Below are 15,156 nucleotides of genomic sequence, written 5' to 3'. Positions count from 1 at the left end.
GCTGCCGTGGTGAGAGGGGACAGGGGAGGGACAGGGAGGGAGACGGGGAAGAGAGAGGGGCACAGGGAGTGTGATAGAGGGGACAGGAGGGACGGGGGAGTGCGAAAGAGGGGACAGGGAATGAGAGGAAAAAAAGGGAACACAGGGTAAGGGGTGGGACACTAGAGGGACAGGGGCGTGCCCCGTGTGTTCCTGGGGCTCTGTGGGGGTCCCTGAGGGGACAGGGGTGCTCTGTGGATCGCAGGGACGAGGCAGGTGCCCCGTGTGTCACTGCAGGCTCTGTGGAGGGTCTCTGAGGGGACAGGAGTGTCCCATGTGTCACTGCAGGCTCTGTGGGGGTCCCTGAGGGGACAGGGGTGCCCCGTGTGTCACTGCGGGCTCTGTGCGGGTCCCTGAGGGGACAGGGGTTCCCCCGTGTGTCACTGCGGGCTCTGTGGGGGTCCCTGAGGGGACAGGGGTGCCCCGTGTGTCGCAGGGACAGGCAGGTGTCCGGTGTGTCGCAGGCGCCCCCTGGAGGTCACTGAGAGGCCGCAGGAGCCCCCAGCGGGACGCGGGGCCAGGCGGGGCCCCTCTGTTGCAGCTGGTCCTATTTTCCCGCCCGCCCGGGGGGCGGTCCCGCCGCTCCCCTCAGCCCCGCCGTTCCGCCCACCCGTGAGGGGCTTAAAAAAAGGGTTTAGAATCGCCTCAGGTCGGATTTTTGGCATTTTCAGGAGGGAGAGTGCGTTCGGCAGCGGCGTGAGAGGCAGTACGGCACAGAGAGGCAGAGGGTCTGTCGGTAGAGATGCTGGGGAACGCCAGAGGAGACAGAGAACTTCGTACAGGTAAGGGTCTGTCGGTAGAGATGCTGGGGAACGCCAGAGGAGACAGAGAACTTCGTACAGGTAAGGGTCTGTCGGTAGAGATGCTGGGGAACGCCAGAGGAGACCGAGAACTTCGTACAGGTAAAGCTGAGGGAACTTTGCAGCTACAAATACGGGATGTCTTGAGGGAAAATTGAGGTAAAACGCCAAGAACAGACTGACGATCTTTGAGGGAAAAACTGAATAGAGCACATTTTAAGGTGAATTATGAGATGTCTTGACAATAACAGAGGGGCTTTGAAGAAGGTGCCCTGAAGGGTCCCTGAGGGGCCAGGGGGGTCCCCGGGGGTCCGTGATGGTGCCTTGAGGGAGGCAGGGCGGGCCCCCCTGGGACAGCTGAGCCTCCTTTCCCGCCTCAGGCAGGGCGGGGCCGCCGTTCCCGCAGCCGTCAGACAGGTCCCTGAGGCGGCCGCAGGTGAAAGGCATTCTGAAAAGGTCGATAAAAACCTGTGAAGTCTCTCTGGGGGAGATTGTGGGCTGTTGGACACGAAAAAGCTGAGTGAGGAGCATTTTGGGGGGGTGAAACACGGGTTGCTGTGCGTGTTCCTGAGTGGGAGGTGGGTGTCCCGTGCATACCCCTAAGAATCTGTGAGGGGAAAAAGGGTACCCTGAGGGGTAAACAGGCGTCTCTCGTGTGTCCCTAAGGGGTGTGAGGGACACAGTGAGAAAAAGGTGTCCTGAAAGGTTCCCGAGGGTAGATGTTGTGCAGTTGGGAGGGTAAAAAGTTTTGAACTTCGGCATTAGAAAAAAGCAGGCTGTTTCACTTATTGAGAGGGTAAAACATGAGCTAATCTACAGGTATACAGTTTTGGGAGAAATATGAGGTAAATGTCAGGGACAAAATAAACACATTAGAGGGATGTTAGCATGGGGTGATCATTTTTGGGGGAAAAATCAGAAGAACTTTAAGGAAACATATAGGCAGCATTTTTGTAGCAGAGAACTTATGAGCAGGCAAGATGGTTAAAGTATTAAAAAGAAAGAGGGTGTTACTTGGCTCTGCTGAATTAGCATTCATGTAGTTGATTTCGTTGTACAAAGTAAAACTACAGGTTGGGTAAAAAAAGATTTTTATGAAAGAAAATTATAATCAAAAAAGTACTCGATGACTCCAGATAAGCGAAAACGTCGCAAAAATAACTGCTAAGAGAAAATTTTTACTTTTATCAGCAAAGGCATTTATTGACAATGTTGGAGGCAAGGCAGTTCATACTGGGCAAAAACTTGCCTAGCTTGTTTATGGAAAATAAGCTATTTTATAGTCTTAAGTCTATAGTTAACACCTTCTAATTTCCATATTAATGACTAGGCGGAGTCTTGGGCAGAGCTTTCTTTTTGGCTTCGAATTTGGGTAGGGGTCTCCTGACTTCATCCCTCGGGGTGGTCTTGACGCATCTTCATCACTGCTGGACTGCTGCCTTTCTTTGTTCAATGACATGACCTGTAAAACTTGTAAAACCTTGGCTGTAACTCTACAAAATCTTGGCTCTTTACCACTTCATCCTATAGAAATGTCTAGGTTAGTGTAATGTGTGACTCCTAACCTTGGTACACTGGTCTCTAGATAATTTGTACTTGAACATAGTGGCTCTAGGACTTCATGCTGTTCAGTGGCCTTGCTGTGCAAACAACACTTTGCAGAGCAGAAATAGAAATTTCACAAAACTAGGGGGTTTTGGTCTCCTTTCTCTTTCAGTCCCCCCTGTGTTTCAAAGTATACAAAGTCTTTTGTTCAGTTTTAGTACTATTGGGTTTTGATATACATGTGTTATTGCTGGTATCACTTACAATTTTTGTCTTTATTGCTTTATTTGCACTATAGCTACACACTGAGCAGTGCTAGCAAGAGTATTGCTGTTGCTGTAATTATGATTGGGTGTACCAGGGACTTAAAAGACTTATGAGACAGTGGGCAAATAGCTTATAAAAATGCTTTACCAGTGGTGGGTTTTTACTCGTTTAACTTTGGTTAAGACAGTTTTAATGCTTTCAGTATCATGTTTAATTTGCTATAGCATGTGCTGAGGTTTTCTTAAGTGCCCCAGCATTTCTTTAAACAGGTTAATATATCTATGCTAGTTCTGCAATTCAGGTGTATCATGACACAACGTATAATCAAACAAAATCTAACATGTACACAGCTATAGCTCACATAAAATACATACACTGCTAAAATACTTCATAAAGTCTTGAGACTGTGGCTATTTTAAAACAAAAGTTTGTGTTAAAGTCATAATAATTACCAAAAGTTCAGCAATTTGTGTCGAGTGAAATTTGCGGGTTGTCGCTCTTACGGGTTCTGAGGTTTATTTTTTTCTTAGAGTTTTCAAGGGGGTTTTTTCTTTTATCCAGGCTGCTGGGAACAGGGTTAGCAACATTTGAAACAGTCTATTTCATCTTTCTTGTAGTGGGTCTCCTGAAAAATTCTTAACATACACAATCACTCAAGGTACATAAATACAGTTTGCTAACACATAATGTTATTTTATTTAATAGAATTTTAATAAATTTTTTTGATTTGTTAATTTTGCACAGGAATGTTTCTGGTCACTTAGGAAAGAGAGCTGTGAAAACTAAAAGGTAACAGAAATCTCCCCCCCATGTTAGGAGCTTAAAAGTCAATTTGCTGACTTTTACTTAATAGGTATCTTTTGTTTTGTTGCCGTGAGTGCCCCCAAAAACAGGACTTCGAGCCAAGTTAATGTAGGATAAGATAAAAAGGTACATTCTTTAATGGCCAGGCTTGGGGCTTTTAGGAATACATGATGACATCTTCGTGCTGCCCCCTTCTTCCTAGAACACTTATTTCCATGGTTTTTATAATATTGCCCACCCAATCCCCAGTTTACACATCTCTCAGTCCAGCCCCAGTCCCACCCCTGTACCATCCCCAGGATTTGGGGGCTGGGGTCACTGGGACCCCCTGTTCTTCATCAGCTCTTTTTCCTCGGGCTTTGGAGTTTTTCCAGTGTTCTTAGACTCAAGGTTGTTGGTTTATGTTTGGTCTTGTTTTGCAGGCCTTTCTGATAGTTGTCAGCTCTTGTACCTCGAAGAGAGCCTAAATAGCTAAAAGAATTTGAGCTACTGATCTGTGGTAGGGGTGAGGATGTATAAACAATGAACATGAGCTGTTACAAATATGAACACTACATTTGCTACAGTTACAAATGTTTCTAAAATCTATAAAAATGAAAAATCAGAAAACCCCTTTGGCATCAGTTTATTGCTCTTTGTTGTATTTTGGTTCTAGTATTTGGGTTATTTCTCAAAGATGTTTTCCATTGAAATGTAACTTGTTTTATTGTTGTGAACAGATTTGGCTTTACTACTCAGGTTTTTAATTTTTAGTGTGTTTTTTTCCTGCTCAGTTTTGCAAAATGCTAAACTAACTTTTTATGTAGTAACTAATTAACTTTTTTGTTACTATTATAATTTTTGTATTTTTCTTTGAAATTTGACTTTTGATACAGTATCTGTTTACCAGGTTTTTGTTTGTTTCTGGAACTAGGTCTGCTATTTGCTTTTTAGGGTTTTAGCAGCTTGTTTTGCTTTAGCATTGGCTTTTATGTTACTTACTTTTTGAACACTGTTACCTCTTTGGTGGTCTTTTCAGTACATAATGGCCACTTCTGATGGGGGTTTTAGTGCTTCTAACAATTGCAGAATTTCTTCAATACATTTTCTTTGTGCAGTTAAAAGTATTTTCTCTTTTTTTTTACATGCTCTGTGAGCATGTGCGATGCCACAGACATATTTAAAGTCAGTCCAGATGTTGATTTTGCCAATTCTAGAGCTCAGGTGCTATCAGTCTTTCTTTCTGGGCTGAAGTTCCTGCAGGCAGAGGATTTTGTTCAATTATGTTGTTTCACAAAGCTGCTACTGGCAGAAAACCAATCTTCTGCTTCTAGGAGTGGTTCTTCTTAAAGGTCTGGACGGCTGGAATAAACTTCTTCCGTGGTCTCCAGGCAGTCAGGTACAAAAGGTTCAGCTCTGGGTTCACCTTCTAGGAATGAAGCTGGTTGACAATGTTGGTTACTTGAATACGTATGAAATTTCCTGGCTTCGTCTGGGTTTATGATCACTGCTGCTCTTTGCTTTCAGGCAGCTGAGCCAACTTTTGCTCACTTCATGTAATTGCTTCGAGAAGTGGCTGCTGGCTGTTTGTCTGGCTTCAGCTGCTGTGCCAGGACCTCCAGGACTGTCTTTGCTGCTCATGCCAAAACAGCCAAAAGGGCTTCCTCACATCAGGCAATCCCAACACCGGAGCCCTCAGGAGTTCTGGCTTTAGCCGCTCAAAGGCCTTATTTGCTGCAGGGTCCAGGTTATGTTGTCTTTAGCAGCTTTTAGTAGGTTATACAACAGTTTTGCAATTAGCCAGGATAGCTTTGTATTTCAGGAACTGAGAGAGTGACAGTCAGTGGTTACCCTTCTGCTCCAGCACTGCTGGCACACCGACCTGTCATGCCCAGAAGGGCTCACTGTTCCTGGTTCAGGTGTCTGACAGTGGCTTCTTCTTTTGCTGTTTTGGGGAGCGTTGTCTTCTAGAAACTCTGTATCTCAGGTGTAACACTTGCTTCTGTATCAGCTGCTTTTTCCTGTTGAGAGACTTAATACTTATTTAGCAAACTTGCAGTCCACAGAATAAAATCTTACTGCTTTTCAGTGGTTATTAATAAGTTACATAAAAATTGCAGACACAGACTTTCTCCTGGTGGCAACTGCTATTGGTTTACATTTTAAAATCTTTGAGGTTACATTGTTCAAGTTCGCTGCTGTGAGTGGTGTGTTTGTTTGGTTTTTTTTTCTTTTTAGCAAATATAATAAAGCTTTTTTTATTTTAATTCAAACACTTTCTGACTTTTTGCTACGGAAAGACAGAAAGGAACATTTTTAAAATTTAATACTTTTTGTTTTCAATTACTGGTTTTGTTTCTGGTTGTACTTCTATATAGATAAGGCTTGCTTATTTTGACTTACTTGGTGTGTTAGTAGCTCGGACTCACGATACACTTAATCTAAATTTGATTAATATTTTGATTATTCTGGTTTGGTTTTACACAGTTTATAGCTAAACTTAAAGCTGTTATCAACTGTTTTTCTTTTCTTCTTGAATTCAGTTTTACTTTGTTTAAATTAGATTACAGCTCCTAGATTTTTAACAAATCTTTGCCCAATGAGGGTCTCTATAAATTTGGTAAATAGAAAAACTGGTGTACTCTATTTGCTTACTTAGGGGATTTCAAAAGAAAGTTTTCTCTGGTTGACCAGTAGCACACCTGTGACTTGAACAAATTTACTACTTTTAACAAACTGTAGTTCCAGTGTCAAGCAGCAACAGTTTTTTCTAATGTTTATATTTTTATATTGGAGTTGTTACTACAATTTTAAATACCACCACATCTATTGCATAAAACCCTTACATGTATTAAACAATTGCAAAACAAACATTTTAATTTTAGGTTTTATTTAGTGTGGCATGCTTACAGTTAATTTTTAGGCACTGCCACATTTTGGCTGGGTAATGCCTTCAACAACATGGTCTTAGATGTTTTAGGTTTTCAGTGACTTTTCTGAAAGCAAATAAAACAACACAGAAAACAATAACTTCACACAAAACTCTTAACTTTTCTTTAAAAATAAGACAGACACTCAAAACTTTCAACTTTTCTGAAAGCAGAACAACAGCACAGAAGACAGTAACTACACACACAAATCTTAATTTTAGCTTTGAGCCCGTGCCCCGTTGTCCTATTGCTGAGTGCCTGGGAGAAGAGACCAACCCCCACCTGGCCAGAACTTCCCTTCAGGGAGTTCCAGACAGTGCTGAGGGGCTGTGAGGGCTACACAGACAGCGACAGGTGCCATGAGGGTGGTGGGGGGGTCTGGGCCGTGCCGTAGCTGTGCCCTTTCCCCGCTGCTCCCCTCAGCCCTGAGGCAGGGCAGGCGAAAGGTGCTTTGAAAAGCTCCGATAAAAGCTTGTAGAGTCACCCTGGGGCTAATTTTGGGCTGTTAGAGAGTAGGGAGTGTTGGACTACAGCATCAGAGCGCAGCAGGGTGTTTTGGTGAGAATTCTGAGGGAAAAGCTTATTGAACTGAGGCTTCATGAGGTGACTCAGCAGCCACAGAGTTTGATAAAGCCGAGAAAACTGCAAAAGGACAGTTGAGATATTTGAAAGGAAAATCATTATGTAAAGTGTCAGGCCAGAAGGAATATGTCTGAGAGAAAAATTGACTTACTGGGCTTTTCCTGAGAAGGAAACAAAAAAAAAAAGAGAGTGCCTATGGGGGACAAAATAAACATTTTTCAGAGCAATCTGGCATAACTATTAGGGACAGAATAAACATCTTGGAGGGATATAAGCGTGGGGCCATCCTATTTAAAGACAAAATCAGAAGTACTTCAGGGAAGACAGTGGTAGCATTTTCATAGCAGGCATCTGCAAGTTGGCAAGACAATTTAAGTATGAGAAAGAATGGACATTTAAGCAGGCTGTGCTAAACTAGCATTCTGGATTTGTGCAGTTCTTTTAGTTGTAGAAACTAAACTTGCAGATGGGGTGAAGGAGACAGATTTTTCTGAAAAAAAAATTCACCATCATAGGGAATGACTCCATAAATTAAGAATACTGTTTTACGTTCTTTACAATCATGGAGTCAAAGTTTAACAAAGGATCTTGGACAGAATTTTCCTGTAAGAAGAGAAAAAGAATGGTAATAAGTACTTCATGCTGAGTCCAGCCACAGATTTTTCAAGCAGTGAACAGGTTAGAAGGCTGAAAAGGGAGGAAAACGAAAGAAAAGAGGATGAATCACATTAAAATTTTTGTGTGGGTTCAGAAGACAATATATAATGAAAACAAGTACTGCTCCAAGACTTAAGTCCTTCTACAGGAGTAGAGGTTAATAGACAGACCTCAGGGCTAACCCTCTTCTCTTTATCTTGCAGAAGCTGTCGAGAAACAGGTGGAGACTGACATCGAGGGAAGAGTGCAGAGGAGGAGAAGCAGCATCGAGGTCAAGAGGGAGCAAAAGAAAGGCTCTCTGGGCAAACAACTGTCCCTGCCATCATCGGGACAGACATACATGTTGAAGTGCAGCAGGCACCTTCACGGTGCCCCCGCTGGCTTTCACTGGTCAACCCCCCCCCGTAAACAGGGCTGGATCTTTCCTTTGGTGTTTTTGGCCTTTTGCCACGGTTCTCCTTTGGCTGCCCAGAGAGAGCGGGAAACACTGTAAGGAGGGTGAGAGACCCCTTCTCCACATCCGATAGGGAAATGGAGGTCTCCTGACCCCAGGCCACCGTGTCAACAGAGCAGGGCTTCTTTGTTTGCCTTGGTGCCTTTGTGCCTGGTGGCGACTGCTGGCCACTGTGACCCCCTGTAGCTGGGCCGCGTCACTGCCGCTGTTCTTTGCCCAGCCGTGAAGCCCTTGAGCGTAGTCAGGCCCTTGAGGCCTCTGCGCAGGCCAGGGCGAGTCTGAGGCCGTTGTCTCCTGCTGCTGGGCGGTAGGGATGGCTCGCCGCAGGTTGCTGCTCAGAGCTTGCTCCCTCTCCTGCCTGGGACGTTGCCCTTTTGTGTCTCTCTTGTCTTTGTTGGTGTGAGTGAGAGAGCGAGCTTGTCCCTTGGTCCCCCTAGAAAAGCAGGTAGCTTAGCTTAGGCTTCCCAGGAGGGAAAGAGGGGCTGTGTGCAGCAAGCTGTGGGGAGCCATTTGTACTGCCCAGCAGCAGGAGCTCGAGGAGACTCAAGCAAATAAGAAAACCATTCCTGATGTGTAATTTATGTGCATATGTAGAGTGTCTTAACTTTAGAGCCTTTATGTTTGTTTAAATAGAAATTGTGTTCCTATAAATAGCATCTGAAAAATAAAAATAATTTACTTCATTTAAAACAAAAATGGTGTCTCAAGATTAGTTTCTTTTCAGAATCCACCTTTTCCTTCTGTTTCCCGATATCTTGTTTCGGAAACAAAAAAAAGGAAAAGTAGCCTCTAGAAATATGACAATCTTTGCATAACATTTTTGTTTTAAATGAAGTCAATGATTTTTGTTTTTCAGATAGGGCCATGAGCAACATTAACAGGATCAGAAGCATAACTGAACCTGATGTGCTGAGCAGACGCTTGAGACATTAGTGTTCATGTATTAAGCCCAGAAAAGGCTGGTCCAACAAAATGTCTAAGTATGGGACATAGGGCTTATTCTAGAAAATCAGAAAAGTTCTGTCTGAAAGACAAGCATCCAGTCTTCAGTGAGCAGCTCTGTTGGTATGAAAGTCACCAGTACCCTTTCATCATTTTTTCCAGAGGTTAATTTCTTCCACTATTAAAGAGAGTCTTTTCAGTCTGCAGTAGTACAGTTTTAGTTTCCAGTTGCTGCACCCATCATATCTTTTTCTACCATGTACATGTATTTTCTGTTTAGGTAGTAAATCACCCTTAATTACTTTTAGGAGCAAAAGCAACTGAAGCTTCTCAGAACTCACTGCATGTCTGTTTAGACTGACTCCACAGCATAGTAGGATCAGCATCCCACCAGGCATTGTACAAGCCAACAAGACCATCATGCAAGTGTCTGTTCTCAATTCCCCTCAGGGGCTTTTACCAGACCCTCAACATTCACCAGCTAGTGATTATCAGTACGAGATTCATTTCCTCATCTCTAAGATCTAATAAAGTCTTGCTAAAGGTCACTGCCAGCCACTTTGCTGCTTTGAACACAACTGGCTACGAGCTGGTAATTACTTGACATGTTGTGCTTTGAAGATTCAGGATGCTATTTTCTAAATCAAAGAACTGTATATGACAACTTTATGGTCCAATTCCCTTGGACGAGAGAAGTTTCCAGACTGCTAGGGAAGGAGGTATTTGGGAGAAGAGCAGCAGAAAGTGGGACTTCCTCAGAGGAGTCCATGGTAAAGTTAAAAAGCAAGGAATATGTAACATCTGAGAGTCAGCAAGGGATTTCCATGGACCCCAACATGATTATGTAAAGTTTGTTGTAGCCCAGAAAGCTACAGCATTGCTATCCAAAAAAACAACAAGCAGGGTCTAAGCAAGGAGTTACACAGTTATGCTTACAGCAATACCTCATCACACTAACGTGTTGGGGTTTTGCTGGTTTTTGGGAAGGTGGGAAGTCAGGAGTTTTTAAATATTAGGGCAAAATACTCCATTTCCAAGTTGTACCAATAAGCTGTCTGCACTGGCCTACCAACTGTCTTTTTTTTTTTATTTCAAGAGAAAAGCAGGAGGCTGCCAGCTACCACAGAATATCCTTCTGTTCTCTCCTTCTGAAACACACTGAGCGCTTCTGTTGTATTAGAAGTCTCACAGCTTTTACCATGGCTGGCTTCTTCACTTTTAGGTCATTGAGAAAAGATTTTATGCGAGCAGTAAAGGTGCCTTTCTCTCCGCTTTTCTACAAAGGGACTTGGCATGTGCCTTGGGAGATACCATACCAGATTCCCTTTGCTGCAACATAATTGCCTTAACTTTTAGGCAAGTAGATTTCTTTCTCCCCAGTGAAGAGGCCATCATATACTTGGCAAGAACTGTGGCATAGCACCCATTATATCTCTTTCTCCTGCAAAGTCACTTCCACACCACACTGGAGAAAGCATCACTGAAAACAGCAAATAGAAGAATCTGCAAATGGCATCACTCAAGTTCACTTGCAAACACAAGTTTTAAGCTAAGCTTTTCTGTCATAACAGTTTTTCTCTCATTTTCCGGGATAAATGAGAAAGACTTAGAGATAGCAAAAAGAATTAAGAGAATTGTACCAGTCTAGCTGAAGAGTTCCTATAGCTATGCTTTTATCCCAACATTCAATAGTAATGCCCTGATTGAGTGAAAAATTGCGGTATTTAGTCACATGCACAGGATACAGGGCATCTCAGAGTGAGGATACTGAGAAAACACTTGCTAAGGGCAGAATATACTACATAAATACATACTATGAGTACCAAAAAAACCCCCAAAACAGTTAAAATGCTATTTTATCTAAAAGAATGCATTCAAACATTTATCCTATGCCCTCTAAAGCATGGCTCCAGAGAGTGCTCTAGGAAGGTGCAAGGATGTCAACAAACGTGCTTGAGTTTCTCCAAGCTGATGAATGAAACTAGTACTTTAGAATGGTCATAGGCAGCAGCTTAAATGATGAGGAAGAACTACCAAAAGCCAGTCTGAAACTGGGCAAGAATACTGGGAGAAAGGAGAAAATGGTTGTGCTTGCACTTCTTGGTACTCTCACGGACAAGACAGCAAACCTGCTGGCATCTATAAGACATCCACTCATCATGTTTAAGAGTCTGTTTTTTGGGAGGAATGCTGCATTTTTGATGCAGATACAGGCAGAGTTTCAGAGGTTCTTCTGACACTTTTAGCACATACAAAGCAAAACATTTGATCAATAATTAGTTCCTTTTTCTACTTTCACATGCAACACTGACATTTAGTGTCGGCAGCTACTGACGAACAACACGGAAGCTAATACATCTCACTTTGAATAACTAGGAATGAACCAGCTAGTCTTAAATGAGAAATAATGGAGTTAATTATAAAGTGTTCATCTATTTGAACAAGGATGTGCTGCACTTGCACTGAGTTGAAAATCCACTTGCCCAAGGCAATCCTTCACGCATTTTTGTTCTGACTTCAAATTTTTGACACTGTAGCTTTAAAGAGAGACCTTGACAAAGAAACCATGAAGCAACACTGACTTAAGTGTGGATTTATGTGGTGATGAGACCACACTTGCTGGGTTCCCTTGAGTGCTTGACAATAATTCTCCTCCCCCTCTGGGTTTGGCACTTATGGGGTCTGACTACAATGACCATAGTAGTGATGATCAAGTGCCCACAGGGTCTAGGTGATGTTCTTGATCCTGCTAGTGAGGGAAAAGGCATGAGGAGTAGTGGATGAACCCTGCAGGTCAATTATTAATTTCACAGTAGTGTTAACAGGATTTTTTGTTTTTATGATCCTTTCTAAGGCTTGAGATTTTAAATAAGAGATTGGATCCACTTAGGTGGGGCAGAAGAGTCTTTACCATGGCTTGGCCAACTTGGCAAGGAGAGCTTTAAATTAGGAATGCCTGGAGTGGGCAGAAGATGATGACCAACATTCAGCTAAGAAAATTGTCAGTCACATTGACAAAGTTTGAGGGGGGGCAAAGTAGAAGGGACCTTATAACCAGCAAAAGAGGGTTGAAGGGGGCCTACCTTAAGCACATTCACATAAACCAGTACCCAACAGACAGAATTATAGGCAAAGCTCTCATTGCTTTACTGAGATATCTGCCAGCTGGGTGCCTCTCAAGTGCAACAGTGTGTGCAGCATAGGAAATAAACACGATGAATTTGAGGTCTTTGTGCAGTTACCATTGTGATCCCACTGGGGTTAGAGAGACATAAGAGATTGCAACACACCAATCAAGAGCTATGTATGGATACAGGTTTTTTAGGAGAAATACAGTAAGAAGGGAGAGTTGTCCTTTACATGAAAGAGCAGCTAGAAAACATGAAGCTCTGTCTTGAGATTGGTGATGACTCAGCAGAGTTTAAGGTTTAGGATTAAAGAGCAGAAGATGGGTGATACTGTGGGGCACATCTGCTGCAAACCACCTCATCTGGAAGAAATAGGTGAGACCTGCTTCAGAGAACTGGAAGAACCTCACATTTGCAGGCACTGCGGAATCTGGAGTCCTGACTGAAGGTCTGGGCTCTTCAGGCATGGACATACTGGAATAAGTGCTTTGAAGAACCACAAAGTTGATCAAGGGATTGGAGCACCTGACATATAAAGATGAGAGAGCTGAGATTGTTTAGTTTGGAGAAGACACAGAGGCATTTCATGAATTGTATCAGGTTTGTGGGGCAAAGTTTCAGTAGCAGGGGAACTACAACGGTGGTTTCTGTGAGAAGGTGCTAGAAGTTTCCCTTGTGTCCAGCAGAGTCAATGCCAGCTAACTCCAAGACAGACCTGCTACTAGCCTGTGTCAAGCCCATCAATGATGATAGAAGCACCTCTGGGATAATATATTTAAGAAGGGGGAAAACTTGTGCAACAGCAGCCAGGAGAAAGGAGTGAGAATATGTGAGAGGAACAGCTCTGCAGACACCAAGGGAAGAAGGAAAGGGAGGAGATGCTCCAGGCACCAGAGCAGAGGTTCCCCTTCAGCCCCTGGTGCAGTCCACGGTGAAGCAGCTGTGCCCCTGCAGCCTGTGCAGGTCCTTGGCAGAACAGAGGTCCACCTGTAGAGACCATGGAGGGCATCATGCCAGAGCAGATGGATGCCCAAAGGAGGCTGTGACCCTGTGGGCAGCCCTAGAGCAGCTTTGCTGGCAGGAGTTGTGGCCCTGTGGAGGACCCACACTGAAGCAGCCTGTTCCTGAAAGACTGCACTCTGCGGAAGGGACCCTACGCTGAAGCAGTGAAAGAATGTGAGGAGTCCTCCACATGAGGAGGGAGCAGCAGAGATAATGTGTGATGAACTGATTACAGCCCCCATCCCCTGTCCCTCTGCACCACTGTAGGGGTGTGAAGTTAAGTCCAGAAAGTAGGGAGGCATGGGGGAAAGGTAGTCTAAGATTTGGGTTTATTTCTCATTAACCTACTCTGATTTGACTTTTAAGAAATTAATTTCCCCCAGATAAGTCTGTTTTGCCCATGACAGTACTGATAAGTAATCTTTCCCTGTCCTTAGCTCAAGCCACAAGCCTTTCAGTATATTTTCTCTCACCTTCCCAGCAGAGGAGGTGAATGACGGAGTGGCTTGGTGGGCACCTGTTGCCTAGTCAGGGTCAACCTACCATATCAATGTGTGTAAATACTTGAGGAGGAAGAAAGAAAATGAAGCTGGACTCTCCTCAGTAGTATGCACTAAGTGGAGAACACACAATAGGAACAAAATTAAATACCGGAAGATCCACTTAGACACAGAATAAACAAAAACTTCTTTACAGTGGTGCTGGTCAAGCACCAGAGTAGGTTGCCCAGTGAGGTTGTAGAGCCTTCATTCTTGGTTATATTTAAAACCCATTGGACCATGTCTTGATCAACCTGGCATTATTGACTTGCTTTGAGCATAGAATTTGGACTACATGCTCTTCAGATGTCCTTTCCAACTTCAACTATTCCTTGAGTCTGTTAAGTTATGTGGGACAATAATGTCTAAGCTAGTAATTAACTTACAGTAGCTTTGTTTTTAAAATATTTTCACACTGCCCAGGCAGACAAGGCTATAATTAAAGTAAGAATGAAGGTACAAGCCTTCTTCAGGAGCCACTTTTAACTGAACAGCTGACAACTAAAACAGGGATTCAAGCTTATATACCCTGTTTTGCACAGTACTGTACAGTACAAGCAGTCTTTCTCAGAAATTTTGTATTTATGTATCTTTTAGTGCCAAAGGCTTCTCTTATTCCACAATATCCTGAAGATATTTTTTTTCCTCTTCAGGCATAGAAATTTACAGGCAAACCCCCCTTTCAATATTGCAAACATACATAGTTATCAATATATGGAATAAATTTTCATCACATCTTTAAATTCTTAAGACTACAGGGAATACATGTGTCCAAAAAAATCATCAGTTTATCTTATAAAACAGAAGGATGTCAAATTCAGCTGTAATTAGCTTTTTAACTCTACCTCCCTAAGATTAACCATTCAGATAGTCAGCTAGCCCCAGGCAACTGCAACACCTAATCACTGCACACAGGAACTGCCTGTGCACTTTGCTTTTCCAAACATCTGCTTTGGTCCTGGCAGATGAAGTATCTACACACCATGCAGGCCAGGATCATGAACTTTTTCCCTCAATTTCATAGAAATGAATTATTATATGATTCTACTTGCTCCATTCTATCAAACCTTAGTCAAGAGATATCCTAAGCAGTGTACTTCATAACCTTGTAGTTGTCAGTTCTAATAGACAACATGCACATCCATAATAACAGGGAAAAAAACCCTCTTGCCTACCTAATAATTCCCATATCCTTAACTGCTGCTCAGCCTGACATTAGAATTTTATTGTCAGCAATCTATCTAGTGCTATCTAGTGCTACAGGTTATCTTATGTATTGTTTTAGTACCATCTGCAATATTTGGGAAGTTTGCAAAGGTTGGGCACTGTCCCTAGAAGGAGCTCTCTTGTGATCTCTTTCACCTTCATTGACAATGAAAATAATCTTTACCGCATCAAAATATTAAAAAAAATATTTAACTCATTCTGTCATGGAGTTTGTCATACAAAAGGTTTGACAGAAGACCAAGGACATACACCCATTCCTTT

The 15,156-nt window shown here is 43.0% G+C and overlaps 1 protein-coding gene across 3 annotated transcripts in view; it reads left to right on the top strand.

Annotated features, from left to right (window-relative positions):
• LOC139671218 (alanine aminotransferase 1-like) overlaps positions 1–15,156 on the top strand; it is a 25,205-nt gene extending 10,049 nt beyond the window's left edge. Inside the window, exons 12-13 of one of the 3 annotated variants that reach the window (XM_071553720.1) lie at positions 711–881; positions 7,807–15,156. The gene's annotated coding sequence lies outside the window, so the exon portion shown is untranslated. The remainder of the gene's footprint in view (positions 1–710; positions 882–7,806) is intronic. The other 2 variants (XM_071553717.1, XM_071553719.1) reach the window with 2 other exon arrangements.

The sequence above is a fragment of the Pithys albifrons genome, chromosome 4, assembly GCF_047495875.1.
Source record: "Pithys albifrons albifrons isolate INPA30051 chromosome 4, PitAlb_v1, whole genome shotgun sequence".
Classification (NCBI taxonomy): Eukaryota; Metazoa; Chordata; class Aves; order Passeriformes; family Thamnophilidae; genus Pithys; species Pithys albifrons.
This window is presented reverse-complemented; position numbering and strand designations above follow the sequence as displayed.